Here is a 26985-nt window from a genome sequence, read left to right as displayed (position 1 = left end):
CTTAGAATATTCCTTATAAATAAAAAATAATGCAATTAAATAAACTCTTGCTTTGAAAAATCATATACTACATAAAGCAAATTTATAATGCCGAAATTTTTCACTCACACCAATGTAGAATATATTTGCATTCGGCTTTATAATTACACCAAATTCACAATTAATATTACATAAAATTCCGGTCGTAACATCCTCTCCCCCTTAAGGGATTCTGTCCCCAGAATCTAAGAGAACAGATGAGGATACCAGGAACACATATCAGACTCTAACTCCCAAGTCGATTCTTCGACCTTAGGGTTCCTCCAAAGTACTTTCACTAACTTTACCGACTTATTCCTAAGACTCTTTACTTGCCAGTCGAGTATTTTGACTGGTTGCTCCACAAATGACAGGTCTGCCTGAATTTCTACAGGTTCATATTCTATCACATGGCTAGCGTCAGGATTGTACTTCTTAAGCAATGACACATGGAACACATTATGCACATGCTGATACAGAGGTGGTAAGGCCAACTCATAGGCCACCTTTCCCACTTGACTCAATAGTTCAAAAGGACCTATGTATCTAGGTGCTAACTTCCCTTTCTTGCCAAATCTAAACAACCCTTTTCTTGGTGACACCTTCAACAAAACAGCTTCGCCAATTTGGAATTGAACATCCTTACGCGCTGGATCCACATACTTCCTCTGTCTATCTTGAGCAACAAGCAACCTTTTCTGAATTAACTTGACTGTGTCATGCAACTGTTGTACCAATTTCGAGCCAAGAATTCTTCTTTCTCCTACTTCATCCCAACTTGTTGGTGATCTACATTTTCACCCGTACAAAGCTTCGTATGGTGGCATGCCGATACTGGAATGATAGATGTTGTTGTAAGAGAATTCAATCAACGGCAAGTGATCATCCCAACTACCTGCAAAATTGATTGCGCAACTGCGCAACATGTCTTCGATTGTTTGAATTATCCTTTCACTCTGGCCATCAGTCTGCGGGTGGTACGCCGTGCTCATATTCAACTTTGTGCCCAGAAATTCCTGAAATTGCTTCCAAAATCTCGAGTTAAATCGGGGATCTCTGTCTGAAACTATTGATACGGGTACTCCATGCCTCAGTACGATTTCACGTACGTACGGATGAACCAACTTGTCCAATGACGACTTCTCGTTTATTGGAAGGAAATGCGCCGACTTCGTAAGACGATCAATTATAACCCATATTGCGTCATGCCCGGATTTCGTTCGCGGTAGTCCTACTATAAAGTCCATAGCGATATTTTCCCATTTGCATTCTGGAATCTTCAGGGGCTGAATTAATCCGCTCGGTCGTTGATGTTCAGCCTTCACTTTCTGACAAATGTAACACTTCACAACCCATTCTTCCACGTCTCGCTTCATATTTGGCCACCAAAAGTTCTTCTTTAAGTCTCGATACATCTTGGTGCTTCCCGGGTGGATTGAAAATTTCGAATTATGGGCTTCATGGAGGATCTCATTCTTTAATTCAGGTAAATGAGGAATCCATATTCTAGAAAAGAACCTTAGTATCCCTTGCTCATCCCTTTGAGTATTAATCTCCTCTCCAGATAACTGATTCTTCTCTTTCTCCATTACTTCTTCTTGACATTTCTTTATCTTTTCCACTAGTGTTGGCTGAAAAGTCATTGCACGACAAACTTCCTCAACTTTTCCACAATCACAAAGTTCCGGTTCAAATCTCATGATTTCTTCAGATAACTCCTTTGGTGTTGTCAAAATCTCTCCTTCCTACTCAGAGCATCGGCCACAACATTCGCCTTTCCAGGATGGTAATTTATCGAACAGTCATAGTCCTTGATCAATTCCAGCCATCTCCTCTGCCTCATATTGAGCTCTTTCTGAGTAAAAATGTACTTTAAACTCTTGTGATCCGTGTAGATTTCATACTTCTCTCCGTAGAGGTAATGTCTCCAAATCTTAAGTGCGAACACTATGGCGGCTAGTTCCAAGTCATGTGTCGGGTACTTTAACTCATGCGGTTTCAACTGTCTTGACGCATATGCGATCACTTTACTGTGTTACATCAACACACAACCCAAACCCTTATGTGAAGCGTCGCTGAAAATTACAAAGTTCCATTGATTGTCTGGAAGTACTAACACCGGAGCTGTTACCAATTTCTGCTTTAACTCTTGAAAGCTATCCTCACATACTGCACTCCATTCAAACTTTTGATTCTTTCTGATTAACTTGGTCAATGGCGTGGCGATCTTCGAGAAATCCTTGACGAATCTTCTATAGTATCCGGCCAATCCTAGAAAACTTCGCACTTCCGTAGGAGTCTTTGGCCTTTCCCAACTCATAACTGCCTCAATCTTTGTCAGATCCACTTTAACTCCTTCATTTCCAATGACATGCCCCAAAAATTGAACTTCCCTTAACCAAAACTCACATTTAGTAAACTTGGCATACAACTTTTCTTGACGAAGTATCTCTAATGCTATTCAGAGGTGCTGCTTATGTTCTTCTTCCGACTTAGAATAAATAAGGATGTCATTAATGAATACCACGACAAATATGTCCAAATACTTCTTAAATACCCGATTCATCAGATCCATAAATGCGGCCGGAGCGTTGGTCAATCCAAACGGCATTACTAGGAATTCATAATGCCCATATCTGGTCCTGAATGCAGTCTTGGGAATATCTTCTTCCTTGATCTTTAATTGATGGTATCTCGATCTCAAATCAATCTTCGAAAAGCATTTTGCTCCCTTTAACTGATCAAAAAGGTCATCTATCCTTGGTAGCGGGTAGCGGTTCTTGATCGTTACGTTATTCAATTCTCGATAGTCTATGCATAATCGCATACTCCCGTCTTTCTTCTTTACAAACAGAACGGGTGCTCCCCATGGCGACGTACTTGGCCGTATCACTCCCTTATCCAACAATTCTTGTAGCTGGCTTGCCAACTCTTTCATTTCTGCTGGTGCCATCCTATATGGGGCCTTTGAAACTGGTTACGTGCCTGGAGCAAGGTTGATCTCGAACTCGATTTGTCGATCTAGTGGTAAGCCTGGTAGTTCATCGGGAAACACATCTGGGAACTCGTTAACTACAGGGATATCTTCCATGTTGGGGCTGCCTTTTTCTGAATCCACTACATAAGCTAGGAATGACTCACAACCTTTTCTAAGTAGCTTCTTAGCCTGAACCATTGTAAGAAATAGTTGCTCTTGCCTCTGCCCCTTAAATACTACCTTCTCTTCATTCTTCGTCTTTAAATACACTTTCTTGGTCTTACAATTAATTTGAGCGTTATTCTCTCCTAACCAATCCATTCCTAAAATTATGTCAAACTCTCCCAACTTGAAGAGTATCAAGTCGGCTGAAAACTTATACCCCGAAATATCGATCTCACACTTTGGACAAAATTGATTCACATGAATCTTCTCTTGGTTCGCAATTACCATATTTACTACCTCACTCATAATCATTTTATCACATTGGAGCTTATCAACAAAAGTTTCTGATATGAAAGATCTTGTTGCTCCCGAATCAATCAATACTTTAGCTTTGACATTATTGAGTAAAAGTGTACCTGTTATCACCTCCGAATTCTGAACAGCATCCTTCATCTTCAGATCAAATGTCCTTGTTGTTGCTTGCGGGGTTGGTGTAGGTGGTGGAGGTAATGCCAATACCTCGGCTGGCACGCTTGCACTAGCACTTGCCACATTCATCAGAGCTTTGACTGGTCCGGTTGCCTTGCACTCCCTAGCTATGTGTCCAGTCTTCCCACACTTGTAACACGTAACTCCTGGCTTCGGCATCTTGCACTCATTCGCCAAATGTCCCTTCTGATTGCACCTGTAGCATGACATACTCAGCTTATTACAGACTCCGGGGTGCCTTCTTCCACAGTGCTTGCATTCTGGCCTCTGGAACCTGTTTTCTCCAACTTGCCCTTGGCTTGCCTGATTATTCCCCTTCGATTCTTGCCTTTTACCCAAATTTCCTTTCTTTTGAAAATTTCCGCCCTTCTGGAAACCAATCCTCTTTATATTCCGATCTTGTGAACTTCCTGCTTCAGACTTTTCTCCATAAAATGGAACCTTCCTCTTCTTGTTATCCCTTTCCTTCCTTGACTGCGTCCCATTATTCTCAATCAGAGCAGCTTTTTGTACTACTCCCGCGTAAGTTTCAAGCTCAAACATAGCCACTCTATCTCTGATTTAAGCCTCCAATCCTTGTTGAAATTTCTTTTCTTTTTCCTCCTCAGTGCTGGTATACTTCGTCACAAACCTTGACAACTCAGTGAACTTCTTCTCATACTCCAATACAGCCATGTTCCCTTGCTTCAACTCAAGAAATTTTAGCTCCATCTGATTCTGCATGTAGTTAGGGTAATACTTGTCCAGAAATAACTTCTTAAATCTCTCCCAAGAAACCTGCTGAGTGACTTCCATAGCTTTTACTGATTCCCACCAATAGATGACTTCTCCCTTCAAGAAGTAAGTAGCATACGGCGTCTTCTGATCGTCTCCTAACTGTACCAACTCAAAAACCCTTTCCATCTCCTTGATCCATGTGTTATCTATCACTGGATCAGTGGTATCATGAAATGCAGGTGGATTCACATTCTGAAAAGCCTTGAAAGTGATAATCTGTCTAGGTGGTACTGGTGGTTCAGGTGGTTGGTGTGGCTCACGGTTATCTTGGTTTTCAATTTGTTGTTGAAGAGTTAGTTGTTGTTGAGCTATAGCATTGGTCTGCTGTTGCAAGGTTTCCAATAGTCGAAGAATGTTTGGGTCTGTGGTGGATGTGGTTGTTGGGTTCTTCTTTTTGGGAGGCATGATCCTGAAATAAGAGTTGTGTCAAAAACAGATATGAATGATAAAATGATTCGAGGGTATCGCATGACATTCTTGTTTTACATATGGGGTCAAGTTTCCAAATTAAGCAGATATGATGATAAAAACGTAAAATAACAGTTGAGAGCAAATGGAACAATAGCACATAATTATTGAAATTTTAAAGGTCACAATACATAGGATTAGGACAAAGTCTGATTCTAGGAATAATAGGCTTATTTAAAGGAAACAACGGAAACAACTGGGGATTCCATAGAGTCTGATGGTACAACAACATGAAAAGTGAACGGAAAGAACTAAGGCTCCACTCCATCTGAACGGGGCTTGGTAGTCTTTTCCTCTCGAAGCATCTTCACAATGCTCTGGAGCTCATCCGCCACCATCTGAATGACATACTAGCTGGTGCGGTCCCGGTGCGCTGGCATCTCCTCAAGCATAGTGTTGACGTACTGAACCAAGGTCTCAAGTCTCGCAGTCATCTGCTCCTTGGGCTTCCCTTCGTAGTTTCGGCTGTCCGGATACACATTCTTCAGTCGGTCTATCAGTCGGTCATACTTGCCCTGAAGCATGTCGAACTCGCGCCTCAACTCAGCATACACCGTGAAAGCAATAGTGTCGTCCGAACCAGAGGATGACGAGGAATGCGCCCTTTGCTGACAACCAATAAGAGGAGTATTAATAATAAATTTACTTATCCCACTCTCTCGCATATTATCTATATCCTACACACATAACCTATAACCTATTTGGGCTGTCCAGGGACTCTAAACCGCTGCTCTGATACCAAAACCTGTCACGCCCCCAACTTGAACAGCAAAATAAATTTAGCTATTTCAAAATTTTAACAGAAATAACACAACCAAATCCAAGATCTTATAGTTTAGGGTTTGGAACAGCCCAACACTACCAACTATTACTTCTGATTTTAAAAACCGAGTCCTCACACAAACTACTATCACTTATTCTACCTGAGCTCGAACATAAGCATCAACATCACAGGTCTTACGGGCAGTCTGCTTGAATCTAACCATAGCTGCTAGCTGTAATATCAGGGTAAAGCAAGGAGTGAGCCAAATGCTCAACAAGTGCTAACAGTACGATACAAAACATAAATCGAGATATACATTAAAGAATGACAATGGAAAGACATAACCAATGATAACGAGAGATAAAACTATGCACGATGGCATCATTTTGCTTGTATTAAAACAATTTTAAAATCATATATTAATCAAAATCATTTTATGACGCTACGGATTACAGTCGGTGATCAGCCGCGAAGTAATCCCGAACCTCGCTGGGTTCTAAAACATTAATGGGAATCTCTAGGCAACTTTTAAGCCTAATATAAGTGTGGAAAGGACTCGCGTCTCAGTCCAGATCCACCATTCAAAGAAAACATGTATCCCCCTTTGGGACTGAAAATCCACATTTGATTTATTTCAAAAACACTGATGCCGAATTATAACTAAAATTTCTTTTTACAGTAAACATTTTTATCAAGGGATTATAGATTAACTCGAAACACGGGGAAAATGATACTAACTTTCAGGGCCATGATTCACCAAAACTTTACTCTATTAGGATAACTAAAAGGTTTTCATATGTCAAAACTTGGACAAGAAAATTTAGTGAGGCTAATGGATAATATGAAGGGGTAATGCCAAACTGGGCTTAAAGCAATGGTTTTGGTCAAGGTATAGGCGTTGGATCATCAAGAAGATAAGCTCCATGAATACTAAGGGTGTTAAGGTATGAAGAAATGATCTTTAGCTCAGGATATATAAGAATTGTCAAGCTTTAGGATAAGAAAGAGGGGTATCAATCAATGAGGAATCACTTTGATAAATATCTGGCTTTCAGGATTCAAGGTAAGTTTCTATTGGGATTCAAGTAGCGGGATGAGATATCAATACTTAGGAATCATCAGCATGTTAATCAAGAGGATCAATCAAGTAATATAACAACTCTTCATTTTATCATGGCATTTAACTATCATGAAAAAGACTTTTGAACTACTTGCAATACGTACTCGAGGGTTCATGGAATCTCTATATAACTCAAAGATAAACAAAAGATACGCTTGATTTAAATATGTCAAAATGACTCAGGATAATTGCATCGATATATATGAACTATTTACACAAGACTCTCCTGACCTAAGGGCATCTCACAAACTTGATGTGGCTTAAGGGCCTGGCTTGGGCCTTCTTGGGCCTAAGCTAAAAGTTCAAGGTTCCCCTGTTTTACTGGGTAGAAAATGCCCTGACTTGAATTAACTTGTGACACATGGTTCTAACTCATATCCTATGAACTATGGTTGGAAAAACTTCTCTGACAATCCCTCTAACTAAGGCCCAAGAGGGCCTAATGAGGGCCTACCCATGACATGGTCAAATCTCCCTATTTCTAAGTTGCAACAAAACTGTCCCTGCTGGACAGATTTTGTTGTTCTACTTGTGCACCTAACCAAATGACATGCAAACCTCCAACCAACTCCTAAAACCTTTTATATACTGTCAATACTAACTTCTGGTGGCTTGGGCCTCAAAGTACACATCAATGACATGGTTAAAACTCACTCTAAACCTCAGAGTTCTAAACTGATTTTCTGCAGAAACTATAACTCTCCTTTCTCCAAGGTTTTGACTTGACAAACTCAACTACCAACAACCCAATACTCAAATCAAGACTTAAACATGGTAATCTACTGAACTAACTCCCTTATTCTCAAAATAACCTTGGGTGAGATCATCCTTACCTAGGGTACAATTATGGCAAAACAAAAGAAACTACACTTCACAACTCACAAATCTTCATGCTTTTGAAACAACAAGATATGCATTTTTATTAAAAGATAACCACGAATTATTACCATGCAACAAGAAGCATAAATCAATATTAACACATTGTTCCTACTGAAATTAGGCTCACTAACAAAATCTTTCCAAATGATCAAAATCTTATAACATTCTAAGAGAAATCCACATGCATGCATGTCTTCGGTTTTAGCAAACCAAAACAACATATTTTCTACATATATTCTATCATAAAATTGACATGCAAGCCTAGCATAAGATATACCTAGATGATCACTTAGCATGCAAAGAGTTTTATCAATTTTTCACTACAAAATTCAAGTCATTATCACATAAACATGCAAAAATTGATTTAAGCAACAAGAATAGTCTTAAGGACCATTCATTCGGCTCCCATATGGTCATGGCCGAATGAAATGGATGGGAATGGCCATTTAATCATCAAGAGTTTCCCTCTCAAGACTTGGCACTTCTCCATTCATTGTAGTCCTCTCAAAAACAACCCTAAGCTCACAAGAATCAATGTTGTATTTTGAGTTTCACTAAAACCTTTACATGCAACCTTTAAACTTAAACTTTTCACTCAACACTCTTTGAATTATGTATGATCAAGAAATAGGAAGTAACATTTACTTGATTGGAAAGTGGGATCTCGAATGAAGAATGAAGAAAAGGGAGGGGGTATGGCTTCGGCCAAAAAGCCGAGAGGAGAGGGGAGAGCCGAGAGGAGGGGGAGGAAAGGAGGAGTGTGGAAATGGTGGGGTGAAAGTGGAGTAATAATCATGTTAGTTTGGTTTTTATTTGACCAAAAGTGAGTGGATTTGAGATTTTACAAGAGTAACCTTCCAACATAGTTAGGTAGATTTGCATGCAAGGACAAAGTGGTAATTTGGTTAGTAGAATGAAAGTGAGTGGGGTTGGAAATGTCTTCCTTGCCCCTTAGTTGAATTGGAAGAGTATTTGCATGCAAGGGTAGCCATGTAATTTGCTAATTATAACAAATAAAATTTGTAAAGATTAATTTTTATAAAATAAAATACAAGTTCAAAAATTATAAAATTTATACCATAAAATAACTTGGATTTTTAGAGACTTTATAAAATCATTTTCAAAATTTGTGAACAAAATACCTTTTAAAGGAAAAATTTTCCAAGGCTTAGAATATTCCTTATAAATCAAAAATAATGCAACTAAATAAACTCTTGCTTTGAAAAATCATATACTACATAAAGCAAATTTATAATGCAGAAATTTTTCACTCACACCAACGTACAATCATTGAATATATTTGCATTCGGCTTTATAATTACACCAAATTCACAATTAATATTACATAAAATGCCGGTCGTAACATAATTGGGGTATGAAACAATTATGTTAAGTGGATTAGGCAGTTGGTAAGGTACTCGCGAAAGAATCGCCTTAAAACTCTTAATGGTTAATTTATTAAAAATGGTGGAGCCGAGGGTACTCGAACGACTTAGGTGATTCGTTAAGCGTAGGAGTGACCATAAGCAAACGTTAGGGTTCAATTGGTTAAAGTCTAGTTTCTTAAGCGACTGGGGTCTAATTCCAACTTATGTTGTTATTCATAGGTTATCGGACCCACTCTAAGCTTAAGTCTATCCGGGAGCACTCAGGCAAGTTTTCTATCCGTTATACTATTGTTGTGATGTATACATTTGGATATGCATTATCTTGTGATGGATGCATAATGGTTAATTAGCAAATTCTTGTGATATATTGTAGCATGTGATATGGTATATATGCATGCCTGTTTCTTATTCTTGATACATATATCTGTTGATTCAGTTGATAATACCTATGCTAGAGATAAGCGGTAATTTGCATATACCCTTAGTATAGGGGACCCAAAGGTGAACTTTTTCTAAAACCGGGAGTCGAGGCTCCCGAGTATAATATATATATATATATTTATATATATATATATATGAATAGTTTTCAAAACTATAAATCAAATAAGGTTTATTCGATAACTTTATTTTATTATTGAATATTATCTTGAATATTCATTCGAGGGCTTATGACCCCGTTTAATTATTATTGAATATTATTTTGAATATTAATTCGAGGGCTTATGACTCTGTTTATTTTATTAAATGAATATTATTTTGAATATTCCTTCGAGGACGTATGTATCCGATTATTTACTACATAATATTCTTTATTTTATTAAAGAATAATGTGTCGATAATCAAACTTACTTTTGATTATTCAAATAAGGATATTACTTTCGTATAAGTACATCTTTGATTAATTAAGATTCATTTCAAGTATAAGTTTTACAACTTCTACTTCAATTAGTTTTATAAAGATTATTCTTTATGAGAATATTATTTAAATAATAATATTCAGATATTTTCTAATATATTAGGACTGATTTTATTTATTAAATCAGCATTACTCCAAACATTCTTAAAAATGTTTTGCGAGTCTTCAAAATGATTTTAAAAGTTAGAGCGGATCCCAAAACTCATTTTATATTCGCAACAAGGTTGCTATTTTGATAAAAGAGTTTAAATTACTTACCCAATACTCGGGAAGTAAAATTCTTGGAACAAGTTAATCCATTAACAGGCATCGCCTGGGAAATAGCGGTGAGTTTTCCTTTCCAACTAGATACGACTTCTTGGTGGAGCCGTATCAACAAGTTTCTACTTGGGGAAAGGGGGGACGAGCTTTACGTTTCAGAGTCATGGATTTCATCTGAACTAGGAGTGGCGTAAGTGGTCGAGTAGCGCCGGCCCGGCCTTATTATATTGGCCCAAATGGCCCGGAAGTTCCTCTAAGACGGTCAATTCCTTAGGAGTCCAGTGTTCGGTTGAAAATAAATCCGACAGGTTCTCCTCTACATGTAGAAAATGGTGGGGTTGTACTACTACGACTGATCATCGTAAGTGGTCTTCCTGGCGCGGCAAACTCCCGTAATGAGTTCATCATCCAATTGGATATTTCTGCAACACTACCCAGAGCACTTCGAAAGAAAGGCTATGGTTGGGCGATTGTTGAGTGTTGGCAGGGTCAAGTTTTCAAAATGATGTTTGCATCAAATGAAGTATCTCATAACTTCATTTTATTTTGATGATATTTTAAAGATTGATTCTATGCAAGTTTTGTCTTGTAGCTTAATCTATGGGATGAACTATTTATACATTGAACGGCGGTAGTTCAAGTAGTATTCAGAAAAGATATAAGTATATTGAAGTATCTTGTAACTTCATCTTTTAAACTTATATCTAGTTAATGATTGTCTTATGAATGACAAAGGTTTCAGAAAAATGTTGAGACAAGGTTAGATATATGAGATCACCTTGCAACGATATTTTTATACAGTTATACACTGGAACTCTGTGTGTATTATGCATGGAAGAGGACTTCCAAGATTTTGAAAAGTATATACAATATGTATATATACTGAATATTTTGCGACTTCATCGCATTAAGATATCAGCTTGGTTCATTTCTTCTTGACCAAGACTTTCATGAGTACTATGAGAATGCTCATATATTGTTAATTATTATACATATTATTTCGGTGGGCTTATTGCTCACCCTTGCTTTCTTCTTTCATCACACAACATCAGATAGACAAGATGAACAGGACCAAGCTCCCAATTCGTGAGCGGATAGGAAACGTTCCGTAGTTTCCTATAGGCATTGATGTCGCTGTAGCTGAGGTAGGAACTACCAATAGGCTAGGCTTTCAACTTTTGATGTACCAGACTTATGTATCTTTATCAATTGTAATAATGGCAAAGAAATGAAAATTTATTCAGAAACCCTTTTAAGGTGTAATGGCATATAATTTTGGAATAAAATGACTCGTGTTATTTTTGGATATTCATCTCTGAGACTATAACTTGTGGTGTGTGTGTTTATTGTGGGGTCACAGTACAGAGTAGTTGATTGTTTATTAAGATTGGGTGTTATTAAGGGAAATGGAACTCGTGACAACCCGAATCCCCGACCCCGGACTTGGGGGTGTTACAGAAATGGTATCAGAGCGAAACGTTATAAACCTCAGAGATGATGTGATGTTAAAATAATAAGTTCACTAAGATAATAAGAACTCTTGCCAAGTTCATAGTCGGACTACCTAACGTAGTATTGACAGTTAAAACCCTTATGGGAAACCTTATAAATATCGTGATAGAAGTATAGTTCGTTATCGTATATGGTAGCGGGACTCCGAACCCTGGGGTTGAGGAGCAACAACACGATGATGTTTTATTAGTTATTGGAGATCAGATTGTGGATCCGATAGAGCGTCCTAACACGGGACCGGATGATGTTCATATTGAGGATGTAGCGGTTGAGGATGTTGTCCTAGAAGGGATTATCGCTGAGAAGGATCCTGTGAAGGATCCTCACAAGAATGAATAAAGGACCACTGAGGAATTGATGACCATGGTTAGGGCAACTACCAGAGGTAGGATTGGCCAGTCACTACCAGAGGTTCGTTCAAGTTTGTAAAGATAGTAGCCCCTTTGACGCGGCTTACTCGTAAGACTGAGAAGTTCTAATGGACAGAGAAATGCGAGAACAGCTTTTAAGAACTGAAGCAAAGATTGATGGCGGCCCCTATGATGGCATTGCCGGATGGAAAAGGAGATTTTGTGATGTGTGGTAACGCTTCGCATAAGGAATTATGGTGCTTCTTATAAGCATAACAAGGTAATCGCGTACGCATCAAGACAATTAAGGGATTATAAAATTTGATATCCCCACCCATGAGCTTGGGCTCATGGCAATAGTTTTGCCATAAAGATTGGAGGCACTACTTGTATGGAGAGAAGTGCGAGATTTACACAAGCCATAAGTGCTCTAGTGCATTTTTATGCAGAAAGAGCTCAACATGCGCCAGGGGAGGTGGTTAGAGCTAATCAAGAATATTGATTGGGAGATTCTTTATCATTCGGGAAAAGCCAATGTGGTAGCTGATGCCCTTAGTAAAAAGGAGAAACTCAAGATGATAATGTCTTTGGGAGAGTTTATGAGAGATTTTGAGAAAATGGAAATAGAAGTGAAGGTAACCAGAGCCGGTACCGAAAAGATGTTTGAGATTGCAATACAGTCCGAATTATCGGAAAAGAACATATTGTGCCAGAAAAAGTGATGAATGAAGGCAGAGAGCCAACATTTAGATAAAAGATTAATACCGAGAAAGATGATAAGGGAATAATGAGGTATTCCTACAGAATTTGGGTTCCAAATGTTCAAGAGCTTAAAGATGAAATCTTAGATGAAAGCTAGTTTGAGAAATAAGATTTAGAGCAAACCCTGAACGTGATAGTCAGGGAGGTCGCCATCAAGATAGAAGGAACCCATAACATAATGGAGTGGAAAATGAGGATTTTAACGTATAAGATAACCCCAAGTATGGGAGAAGGATGAAACATTTCATACTAAGGAAACAGAATGTCGAGTAAGGAAAGGAGACCCGAGACGGTACTCCTATACGGCAATTCATGGACCTGTCTAAAAAGAACTTAGACTATTATCCCCAACCACCACCTTGAGGAAACAATGCGGTAGGAAATTCTTTCATGACCTTTAAGTCGCTAAGCTCTCAGAGTTCCAAGGAACAGGTTGACCCAGTCGAGGCAAGAGCCTGGCTAAAGGAAATACAGGAATCATTTGAGATTCTAAATGATTGACGAATCACAAAAGACTGTTTTTGTCACTTACCCTCCTAAGAGAGAGGCCACCCGCTGGTGAAAGGCCAAAGAAGGCACGGAGCAAGAGATTATAATTAACTGATTAAAGTTCAGTCAATTGTTTTCGGGAAAGTAATTTCCAAGGTTATGGAGATAGTGTAAAAGCTTTAGAGACAGAACAAAGGCAGACGAGTAGGATGAATTATGAATCTAAGATTGTAAAAGTTGTAAAGATTCGTTCGGAGGACAAGAATCCCAGAACGACGTGATGTTTGAAGTAAATAATTAGTGGGTTCATGAAATGATTGTAAGAGAAAGAAAAATAAAAAGAAACTGAAGTGGAAAGGAATATAAAGGCAATAGAGTTTGAGGAATGATAAGGGAGTTGGGTATGAGGAAACCCTAAACAATCATAGTAATAGAAATAGAAAAGTATGTGATCGTCAGGATGAGGATGATTCACTATGAGCTAAAGTTGATGATTGAAGGAATAAGAGATACATATATTTTATCCCCTGTAAGTTGGGAGGATTCAAGGAAACCTTGAGATAGTTCGAAGGATAAATAATGAGACGCGGATAGACTGAGGAGACAAGGAAGTAAGAAATTAGGAAAACTGGATGAAGGAAGTGACCTTCAAGAATGTGAAGTGTATGTAAGACATGTGACTTGATACCTAGAAAAGGAGACACCAGGTATAAAAGATGTCCCAACATTGAGGTGGCTGTTGAGATAAATAACATAAGTAAATGAGGATTTAGTAAAAAGAAGTTCACGTTGAACACGAACAATATCTTCCAGAACATCCCTGTTATCATTACCAAATCAGGCAAGAAAAGTGGATAACCATTGTTATCTTTTGGAGGCCATATGGATTGACCTCATTTTGGATAAGGATATTATTATGAAATTAGGCATAGACTATCGAGTTGAGAATGATTGAATAAGATAATCTATCAAGGATATATGACTTGATTTATCCATGGAAGAGTGTAAGTATCTTTTAAAGGTGGAATTAAGGATAAAACCCTGATAACTTGAGATGAACCCTAGGGGAATGTATAAAGGTTGGCATTTCACCCTTAATAGGGACATTATGAGTTTGGGTAGTATGGAATGAAGGATTTAAGGATAACCTTAGAGGTTTTACAAGGAGAAACGTAGTATTCAAAGTTCTCAAGCATAGAAATTTTGATAAAGGAAATATGACGTAATTATAATAATGCCAGGTGGGGCACGTGTTGAACCATAAGAAAGTATAGATCGATTTAATGAGGGTCGAGATTGGTGAAAACAAGAAGGACCCAAGATAAGAGACGTCCTATGTATGATCGAGAGTCAGTCGTGGCAATGTTCACATCTAAAGACTGATGCAATAATTTATGGAAAAATGGTATTTTTTTTCACTAAAGCTTAAGGAAGAGCATTTTCACACAAGCAGTGATTGGAAATGAGGTAGAAAATTTAGTTGGAGATCGTTCAAAAGATATTGATTATAAGGAACTATTATTATCAGGAAAGGCCAATGAGGTGGCCGACACCCTAACTATAAAAGAGAAATTATAGGCGCTCGTGCCAGAGGAATACAATAATGATGGTTAAAGCCGTGAAGGTGGTATTATGGTGTGAAATATTGAAATTCCTTCTGATGATTGTGCGATACTCAACCATAATAGCAGTCTGGTAAAGATTTAATTCATGTTATCGCTGTGAGCGGGCTACCTATCTTAGAAGGTACTATCTTGAGAATAAGCCAGGACCATATTTCAAAAAGGACTTAACAAACCTTTGAGTTAAGTCTTCTATTGAAGGCATATGATTAAGAATGGTATTAACCTGCTATCGTTGCTTTGATTGAAACTCTTCTGCAATTTTATCTGCTTCATGTCATGAATGTACGTCAGGATCTGGAGTGTTCTTCATGAATCATGAATGGTGATTATGTTAACTCCTTAAAAGATTTTTATACGGCAGATATGGACTCCGTATGATTAGATATTAAGATTCCGAGGAAAACAAATGACTACCGTAGGTCCGTGGTGGACTATAGTAATGCATCAACGATTCTATGAATATTTAGGCGATGACAACTGTGAGAGTTGTAATGTAATGAGCGTTGAGATTGAGTACAACTAATCAGGTCGTGGTGATGTATAAGTTATTAATGATAGGCCGACTAAGCCGAACATTTACCTATGATATATTTATTCCTTTTTATCGATAAAGAGTAGTATTACCCATACGAAGAAGGTTGTGGTATAGAAATGGATTATAGTAATGATGAGGTCTAGAATGAAATAATAGATTCGATTTTCGTTGTCGACGGAGTTTCAAGGGTGATTGTGTATAAGCTAGAGCAAGAGCATGGGTCCATATAATGATGGACAGAATAGCAAAAATATTTAGGCATGTGAAATACGATGCTATAATACTTGATGTTGATATATATACGTATATGTTTTATTCTCCTATGACAAACCTCTATAGTTCAAAGGTAGATTCCAAGCCAGATATTTTGTGGCAGCATATTTTATATATATACAATTCTCTTCAATTCATTATTTTCTCTCCTTTTCATTTTGTATAAGCTGAGAAGAACAACCTTTCCAGAAGGGGAGGTATTGTCGAATGACTATCTATCTGTGTGATAGAAGCCTAGTAGGATACCACATGTTGTTTAATTGCTTGTCAAGTACTAAAGACTGGCCACCTTCTGTACTAACTATGCAATAGAACAAGTGTTCATGATCATAGTGATCTCCCAATAAATTCTTTTACTTCTATATGAAGGACCAAGCTTTCGAAGATGGAGGCAGCTAGAGAGGAAGTGGTACCAAGTATGGTGGTATTCCGATTCTAACGCGTTCGTGATACTAAGGTTGACGCGATTATTAAAAGGTTATAGAATGCTAACGAACAAAGGTGTAACCAGTATAATATTAGGAACGGAAGGTAGTAGCGATTACGACCTGGAAATGAATGGGTATTGAGAAGCAAAAGCTCTAATTCTAAAAGCTATAATAAGAGTCTGTGCAATAGACTTGGAAGAATTTGGAATGATCACTTAACGCAGATGAGTTTTCTCACGATAATAGATCGTATGTCAGGTATCGAGATGTTGTCTTATGAGATCTTTGAGGGAAGACAATGTCGATCTCCCATATGTTAGGATGAAGTTGTAGAGCGCAAGATGTTCGGACCAGCAGTGGTCCAAAGGACCAAGAATATAATAGATCTAATCAGAGGACGGCTGGGAGTAGCCCAAGATGGACATAAGAAGTATGCTGATTTGACAAATGAAAGGACAAAGAGTATGAAGGAGGGAACCTTGTATTGTTAGAAGTATTCCCTTAAAAAGGAATTGATGAGGGTTGGAAAGAAAGGAAAGTTTAAGTCCACGAATTGTTGGACCCTTTGAGGTATTAAGACGTTTTGGGAAGTAAGCATATGAGCTAGCCCTACCCCCGAACATGTAGCAAGTCATAACGTGTTCCACGTATCAATGTTAAGGAAGTGTAATTCGGATCCCAGATAAATAGGGGCATATGAGCGTATAGACATGAAACCAGACGTAACCTATATGGAGCAACCAGGAAGGGTTATAGATTGAAAAAGGAACAAGTGCTTAGGAGAAGGGTTATCAAACTATTCAGAGTTTGATGGAAGAACCACAATGTGGAAAAATTTACTTGAGAGTTAGAAAGTGCAATGCTAAGAAAGTATCCCTATTCATTTTCTATCTGATTCCGGGACGGAATCCTTTTAAGGAGGGGAGACTGTAATAACCCCAATTTTTGGAATTTTTGAAACCCTTATGAATAGTGCTTTTGCTGAGTATGCGGAATAAGAAAACTTTTCATACCACACTATGTATGGGTTCTTCTATTGTTATTCTGAGATCTTATTAGTACTTTATATGGGATATAAGTGTATGTAAAGATCATCAAAATCCAAATTCGAACACTTTGATTTTTCTCGAAAATCTACCAGATACAGAAAGAACTGAGTATAAGGTAACAGAATAAAAAGATTTAAATTCAAGGATTATAAAAGAGGATCATAAAAGGAATATAATGTATTGAGAAAGGTTAAGGAAACCTAAGTAATAAGATCCCGGGTATGATCCCTCAAAGGATAAATGAAAACGAAAGTTAAGCGAGCCGTATAACAGATCAGCGGTCATTAGCCAAGTAATTAGAAGCTAATCAAAGAGGTTAGTGGGGATGATGTCATCAAACCAATAAGAAGAGGACAAAGGTGGGAGGGTGACATCACATGGTGATATAAGCATGACCAAGCAAAGTGTGTTGTTGGTTGATTTAGAAGCACACAAAAGTTACCATGGTAAAAGGTAACAAAACAAATCAAAAACAACCAACCAAACCAAAACATTTCATTTTCACCAAAAACACAAAATTATTTCACCTTCTTCATCAAGCTCTCGGCTTTCCTTCATTTTCAAGGAGAAAAAAAATCAAAATTCAAGATCCAAGCATTGTTAAATCATGAGGTAATTATCCAAGGTTCCTTATACATAGATATAGTTATCCTATGAATCTAAGCTCCAAATTCCTTCACAATCTCTTCCTAAAACTCATGGAAGAAGATGGTGAATAGTGTTTTTCAAGAACTAAAATTTTTGTTCTTGAGTTTTTGTTTAGATTAAGCTTGGATAAGGACTTTTAAGGGTGATTCCAAGCTAGTTACTTGATTCTCCACTCTCCAAGGAAGGTATAACCCCTCCAAACCCTAACTTTACTTGATTATTAGGTTTAGTTATGTTGTTATAGTTCATGAGAGGCTTGTTTGTTGTGAATGTAGAGGATAGTTGGTGTTGTAATGTTTTGGAGTTGTAATTCTTGGAGTATTGATTAATGAACTTAAGTATAGTTTAAATTCATGTTTGAGAATAGTATAAATTGATAATGTTGAGTTGTTGGGGCTGTTAGGGTGAAGTATGGATGTAGTTGGGTTGTGATGTTGATTGTGGGTTGATTGTGGGTTGATTTGGAGTGGTATAAATTTGGGTAATCGCGTAAACATAGCCGTCGTAATGCCCGATTTATCATAGACTGTTTCTGTTCTTAACATCAGAACCCTTTAACTCACTGTTAGGTTTTTACCATTGCCATGTTTAGATAGTTCATGTTACGAGCTTCGTTTTGATATGTGGTTCGTTTGAATCCGATGTACGGTTTAGGAGAAACGACCGTTTTAAGTAACGGCATTTCGCGACCGAACCATTACCCCTCGCCTTACATTGACACCTTGGTTGAGGACTTTAAATGACTAATTGGGGTATGAAACAATTATGTTAAGTGGATTAGTCAGTTGGTAAGGTACTCGCGAAAGAATCGCCTTAAAACTCTTAATGGTTAATTTATTAAAAATGGTGGAGCCGAGGGTATTCGAACGACTTAGGTGATTCGTTAAGCGTAGGAGTGACCATAAGCAAACGTTAGGGTTCAATTGGTTACAGTCTAGTTTCTTAAGCGACTGGGGTCTAATTCCAACTTATGTTGTTGTTCATAGGTTATCAGACCCACTCTAAGCTTAAGTCTATCCGGGAGCACTCTAGCAAGTTTTCTATCCGTTATACTGTTGTTGTGATGTATATATTTGTATATGCATTATCTTGTGATGGATGCATAATGGTTAATTAGCAAATTCTTGCGATATATTATAGCATGTGATATGGTATATATGCATGCCTGTTTCGTATTCTTGATACATATATCTGTTGATTCAGTTGATAATACCTATGCTAGAGATAAGCGGTAATTTGCATGTACCCTTAGTATAGGGGACCCAAAGGTGAACTTTTTCTAAAACTGGGAGTCGAGGCTCCCGAGTATAATATATATATATATATATATATTTATATATATATATATGAATAGTTTTCAAAACTATGAATCGAATAAGGTTTATTCGATAACTTTATTTTATTATTGAATATTATCTTGAATATTCATTCGAGGGCTTATGACCCCGTTTAATTATTATTGAATATTATTTTGAATATTCATTCGAGGGCATATGACTCCGTTTATTTTATTAAATGAATATTATTTTGAATATTCCTTCGAGGACTTATGTCTCCAATTATTTACTAAATAATATTCTTTATTTTATTAAAGAATAATGTGTCGATAATCAAACTTACTTTTGATTATTCAAATAAGGATATTACTTTCGTATAAGTACATCTTTGATTAATTAAGATTCATTTCAAGTATAAGTTTTACAACTTCTACTTCAATTAGTTTTATAAAGATTATTCTTTATGGGAATATTATTTAAATAATAATATTCAGATATTTTCTAATATATTGGGACTGATTTATTTATTAAATCAGCATTACTCCAAACATTCTTAAAAATGTTTTGCGAGTCTTCAAAATGATTTTAAAAGTAAGAGCGGATCCCAAAACTCATTTTATATTTAAGATCCTCCTTGCGAAGGGGATTTAAATACTCGCTCAAAACCGGAGGGATCCGGCTCTGTGGTGTATTTTATATTCGCAACAAGGTTGTTATTTTGATAAAAGGGTTTTAATTACTTACCCAATACTCGGGAAGTAAAATTCTTGGAACAAGTTAATCCATTAACAGGCATCGCCTGGGAAATATTGGTGAGTTTTCCTTTCCAACTAGATACGACTTCTTGGTGGAGCCGTATCAACAAGTTTCTACTTGGGAAAAGGGGGGACGAGCTTTACGTTTCAGAGTCATGGATTTCATCTGAACTAGGAGTGGCGTAACTGGTCGAGTAGCGCCGGCCCAGCCTTATTATATAGGCCCAAATGGCCCGGAAGTTCCGCTAAAACGGTCCATTCCTTAGGAGTCCAGTGTTCGGTTGACAAGTAATTCTGACAGGTTCTCCTCTACATGTAGAAAATGGCGGGGTTGTACTACTACGACTAATCATCGTAAGTGGTCTTCCAGGCACGGCAAACTCCCGTAACTTCATTTCTGCAACACTACCCAGAGCACTTCGATAGAAAGGCTACAGTTGGGCGATTGTTGAGTGTTGGCAGGGTCAAGTTTTCAAAATGATGTTTGCATCAAATGAAGTATCTCATAACTTAATTTTATTTTGATGATATTTTAAAGATTGATTCTATGCAAGTTTTGTCTTGTAGCTTAATCTATGGGATGAACTATTTATACATTGAACGGTGGTAGTTCAAGTAGTATTTAGAAAAGATATAAGTATATTGGAGTATCTTGTAACTTTATCTTTTAAACTTATATCTAGTTAATGATTGTCTTATGAATGACAAAGGTTTCAGAAAAACGTTGAGACATGGTTAGATATAGGAGATCACCTTGCAACGATATTTTTATACAGTTATACACTGGAACTCTGTGTGTATTATGCATGGAAGAGGACTTCCAAGATTTTGAAAAGTATATATGTATATATACTGAATATTTTGTGACTTCATCGCATTAAGATATCAGCTTGGTTCATTTCTTCTTGACCAAGACTTTCATGAGTACTATGAGAATGCTCATATATTGTTAATTATTATACATATTATTTCGTTGGGCTTGTTGTTCACCATTGCTTTCTTCTTTCATCACACAACATCAGATAGACAAGATGAACAGGACCAAGCTCCCAATTCGCGAGCGGATAGGAAACGTTCTGCGGTTTCCTATAGGCATTGATGTCGCTGTAGCTGAGGTAGGAACTACCAATAGGCTAGGCTTTCAACTTTTGATGTACCAGACTTATGTATCTTTATCAATTGTAATAATGGCAAAGAAATGTAAATTTATTCAGAAACCCTTTTAAGGTGTAATGGCATATAATTTTGGAATAAAATGACTCGTGTTATTTTTGGATATTCATCTCTGAGATTATAACTTGTGGTGTATGTGTTTATTGTGGGGTCACAGTACAGAGTAGTTGATTGTTTATTAAGACTGGGTGTTATTAAGGGAAATGAAACTCGTGACAACCCGAATCCCCGACCCCGGATTCGGGGGTGTTACATATTAGTTCTCAGCCGACTTGATACTCTTCAAGTTGGGAGAGTTTGATATAATTTTAGGCATGGATTGGTTAGGAGAAAATAACGGTCAGATTAATTTTAAGACAAAGAAAGTGTATTTAAAGGCGAAGAGTGGAGAGAAGGTAGTATTTAAGGGGCAGAGGAAAGAACAACTATTTCTCACAATCGTTCAGGCTAAGAAGCTACTTAGAAAAGGTTGTGAGTCGCTCCTAGCGTATGTAGTGGATTCAGAAAAGGGCAACCCTAACATAGAAGACATCCCTGTAGTTAACGAGTTCCCAGATGTGTTTCCCGACGAACTACCAGGCTTACCACCAGATCGACAAATCGAGTTCGAGATCAACCTTGCTCCAGGCACGGAACCAGTTTCAAAGGCCCCATATAGAATGGCACCAGCAGAAATGAAAGAGCTGGCGAGCCAGCTTCAAGAGTTGTTGGATAAATGAGTGATACGGCCAAGTACGTCGCCATGGGGAGCACCTGTTCTGTTTGTAAAGAAGAAAGATGGGAGTATGCGACTATGCATAGATTATCGAGAGTTGAATAAGGTAACGATCAAGAACCGCTACCCGCTACCAAGAATAGATGACCTTTTTGATCAGCTGAAGGGAGCAAAATGCTTTTCAAAGATTGACTTGAGATCGGGATACCATCAATTAAAGATCAAAGAAAAAGATATTCCCAAGACAGCATTTAGGACCAGATATGGGCATTATGAATTCCTAGTAATGCCGTTTGGATTGACCAACGCCCCGGCCGCATTTATGGATTTGATGAATCGAGTATTTAAGAAGTATTTGGACAAGTTTGTCGTGGTGTTCATTGATGACATCCTTATTTATTCTAAGTCGGAAGAAGAACATAAGCAGCACCTCTGGATAGCATTGGAGATACTCCGTCAAGAGAAGTTGTACGCCAAGTTTACCAAATGTGAGTTTTGGTTAAAGGAAGTTCAATTTTTGGGGCATGTCATTGGAAATGAAGGAGTTAAAGTGGATCCGGCAAAGATTGAGGCAGTTATGAGCTGGGAGAGGCCAAAGACTCCTACGGAAGTGCGAAGTTTTCTAAGGTTGGCAGGATACTATAGAAGGTTCGTCAAGGATTTTTCGAAAGTCGCCACGCCATTGACCAAGTTAACCAGAAAGAATCAAAAGTTTGAATGGAGTGCAGAATGTGAGGATAGCTTTCAAGAGTTGAAGCAGAGATTGGTAACAGCTCCGGTGTTAGTACTTCCAGATGATCAAGGAAACTTTGTGATATTCAGCGACGCTTCACATAAGGGATTGGGTTGTGTGTTAATGCAACACAGTAAGGTGATTGCGTATGAGTCAAGACAGTTGAAACCGCATGAGTTGAAGTACCCGACGCATGACTTGGAACTAGCCGCCATAGTGTTCGCACTAAAGATTTGGAGACATTACCTCTACGGAGAAAAGTGTGAAATCTACACGGATCACAAGAGTTTAAAGTACATTTTCACTAAGAAGGAGCTTAATATGAGGCAGAGGAGATGGATGGAATTGATTAAGGACTATGACTGTTCGATAAATTACCATCCTGGAAAGGCAAATGTTGTGGCCGATGCTCTAAGTTGGAAGGAGAGACTAAATATGATGACAACATCAAAGGAATTATCTGAAAAAATCAAGAGATTTGAACTGGAACTTTGTGATTGTGGAAAAGTTGAAGAAGTTTGTCGTGCAATGACTTTTCAGCCAATACTAGTGGAAAAGATAAAGAAATGTCAAGAAGAAGTAATGGAGAAAGAGAAGAGTCAGTTATCTGGAGAAGAGATTAATACTCAAAGGGATGAGCAAGGGATACTAAGGTTTTCTTCCAGAATATGGATTCCTCATGTACCTGAAATAAAGAATGAGATCCTACACGAAGCCCACAATTCGAAATTTTCAATCCACCCGGGAAGTACCAAGATGTATCGGGACTTAAAGAAAAACTTTTGGTGGCCAAATATGAAGCGAGACGTAGCGGAATGGGTTGCGAAGTGTTATACTTGTCAGAAAGTGAAGGCAGAACATCAACGACCAAGCGGATTAATTCAGCCCCTAAAGATTCCAGAATGGAAATGGGAAAATATTGTTATGGACTTTATAGTAGGACTACCACGAACGAAATCCGGGCATGACTTTATAGTTGACCGTCTTACAAAGTCAGCGCATTTCCTTCCAATTAACGAGAAGTCGTCATTAGACAAATTGGTTCATCTGTATGTACGTGAAATCATACTAAGGCATGGAGTACCTGTATCAATAGTTTCAGACAGAGATCCCCGATTTAACTCGAGATTTTGGAAGCAATTTCAAGAATGTCTTAGCATGAAATTGAATATGAGCACGGCGTACCACCCGCAAACTGATGGACAAAGCGAAAGAACAATTTAAACAATCGAAGACATGTTGCGCAGTTGTGCAATCGATTTTGCAGGAAGCTGGGATGACCACTTGCCTTTGATTGAATTCTCTTACAACAATAGCTATCATTCCAGTATCGGCATGCCACCATACGAAGCTTTGTACGGGCGAAAATGTAGATCACCAACAATTTGGGATGAAGTAGGAGAAGGAAGGATTCTCGGCTCAGAATTGGTACAACAATTACATGACTCAGTCAAGTTAATTCAGAAAAGGATACTTGCTGCTCAAGATAGACAGAGGAAGTATACGGATCCGGCATGTAAGGATGTTCAATTCCAAATTGGCGAAGCTGTTTTGTTGAAGGTGTCACCTAGAAAAGGGTTGTCTAGATTCGGCAAGAAAGGGAAGTTAGCACCTAGATACATAGGTCCATTTGAAATTTTAAGTCAAGTAGGGAAGGTGGCCTACGAGTTGGCCTTACCACCTCAGTATCAGCACGTGCATAATGTGTTCCATGTGTCATTGCTTAAGAAGTACAACCCTGACGCTAGCCATATAATAGAATATGAACCAGTAGAAATTCAGGCAGACCTGTCATTTGTGGAGCAACTGGTCATAATACTCGACTGGAAAGAGAAGATTCTTAGAAATATGTCAGTAAAGTTAGTAAAAGTACTTTGGAGGAACCCTAAGGTCGAAGAATCGACTTGGGAGTTAGAGTCTGATATGCGTTCCCGGTATCCTCATATGTTCTCTTAGATTCTGGGGACAGAATCCCTTAAGGGGGAGAGGATGTTACACCCGGCATTTCTGTGTAATATTAATTATAAATTTGGTGTAATTATAAAGCCGAATGCCAATATATTCAACTATTGTATGCTTGTGTGAATGAGAATTTCTGCGTCTTAAATTTTCGTTATGTCGTATATGAATTTTCAAAGCAAAAAATTTATTTATTTCTTTCATTTTTGATTTATAAGGAATATTTTTAAACCTTGAATAAATATCTTTTTAAAAGTTATTTGTTCATAAAATTCAAAAGTAGTTTTATAAAATTTCTAAAAATCCAAGTTATTTTATGGTATAAATTTTATAATTTTTGAACTTGTGTTTTATTTTATAAAAATAAATCTTTATAAATGTTAATTATTATAATTAGCAAATTACATAGTTGTCCTTGCATGCAAATCTTTTCTATTCAATCCAAAAGGACCAAAGAGACAATTACCACCCCACTAACTCTTATTTTCTAGCCAAATTCCTCCTTTACCCTTGCATGCAAAATGATCCAAGTTTAAGTGGAAGGGTGGTCATGTCAATTCCTATTTCCACTCACGTTTGTCAAAACAAAAATCATAAAACAAGTAAAGACATGATCATTTCACACATCACTCACCACCACACTCTTTCTTCCCTCCCTCCTCTCTCTCACTCTCGGTTTTCTCCCCCCTCACTCTCGGGTTTTGCCGAGATTAACCCCCTCCCCATTTTCTTTCTTTCTCAATCAAGTTCCACCTTCTACAACAAGTAAATGTTACTTTCCATGCCATGATCACTTATATTTTAAAGAGTTTTGAGTAGGAAGTTTAAGTTTTAAGGTTGCATGTTAAGGTTTTAGTTGAAACTCAAAGTACAACCTTGATTCTTGTGAGTTTAAGGTTGTTTTTGAGAGGACTACAAGGAATGGTGAAGTGCTAAGTCTTGAGAAGAAAACTCTTGATGTTAAATGGCCATTTCCTTCCATTTCATTCAGCCATGACCATAGGGGAGCCGAATGAATGGTTCATGAGACCATTCTTGGTGCTTTGTTCAATTTTTGCATGTTTATGTGATAATGGCTTGAATTTTGTAATAAAAATTTGATGAAACTCCTTGCATGATAAGTGATCATCTAGATATAGCTCATTCTAGGATTGCATATAAATTTCTTGGTAAAACATATTTAGAAAACATGTTGTTTGGCTTGCAAAACTCGAAGACATGCATGCATGTGGATTTCATTTAGAATGTTATAAGATTTTGATCATTTGGAAAGATTTTATTAGTAAACTTTAATTTCAGTAGGAGTAATGTGTTAATATTGATTAATGCTTCTTGATGCATGGTAATAAGTTGTGTATATCTTTTATAAAATGCATAACTTGTTGTTTCAAAAACTTGATGATTTGTGAGTTGTGAAATGTGGTTTCTTTTGTTTTGCCATGATTGCACCTTAGGTAAGGATGATCTCCACCAAGATTATTTTGATTATAAGGGAATTACTTTAGTAGATCACCATGTTTAAGTCTTGGTTTGGGTATTGGGTTGTTGGTGGTTGAGTTGTCAAGTCAAAACCTTGGAGAAAGGAGAGTTATAGTTTCTGCAGAAAATCAGTTTAGTACCCTGAGGTTTAGAGTGAGTTTTGACCATGTCATTGATGTGCACTTTGAGGTCCAAGCCACCAGAAGTTAGTATTGGGAGTATATAAAAGGTTTTAGGTGTTAGTTGGAGGTTTTCATGTCATTTAATTTGGTGCACAAGTAGAATAACAAAATCTGTCCAGCAGGGGACAGTTTTGTTGCAACTTAGAAATAGGGAGATTTGACCATGTCATGGGTAGGCCCTCATTAGGCCCTGTTGGGCCTTAGTTAGAGGGAGTGTCAGAGAAGTTTTTCCAATCATAGTTCATAGGATATGAGTTAGAACCATGTGTCACAAGTTAATTCAAGTTAGGGTGTTTTCTGCCCAGGAAAACAGGGGAACCATAGACTTTGAGCTTAGGCCCAAGAAGGCCCAAGCCAGGCCCTTGAGCCACATCAAGTTTGGGAGATGCTCTTAGTCAGGAGAGTCTTGTGTAAGAGTTTTAAAGGAAAACCTATAGTTTAAGGGTGTCAAATGCACTCAAGAAACCATAGTTGTCATTCTGAAATTTGCACCAGTGAACACTTTCACTTAGCACATAGTTTTAGAACACTTAGGAGTGAGATTTAGGCTGACCACCATAGTTTTAAGATATTATAAGGTCAGTAGATTAAAATGCACAAGTGAGGGTCAATAGGTCTTGGATAGTTTAGTAAAGGCACATCGAGTTAGGAAGCCAAAATTAGAAGACTTTGTCTAGTTTAGCGACCAGGTGACTTAAGTTGGGGGATCGAGATCATCCAAGCCTAGTGTTGCATTATGGTGTATATGGTGTATATGGTGTTATATGGTATTAATATATGATATGTGATTATGTGGCTATGTGTGTGCAACTTTAAATTA

Source organism: Apium graveolens, chromosome 6 (assembly GCF_009905375.1).
Source record: "Apium graveolens cultivar Ventura chromosome 6, ASM990537v1, whole genome shotgun sequence".
Taxonomy (NCBI): Eukaryota; Viridiplantae; Streptophyta; class Magnoliopsida; order Apiales; family Apiaceae; genus Apium; species Apium graveolens.
This window is presented reverse-complemented; position numbering follows the sequence as displayed.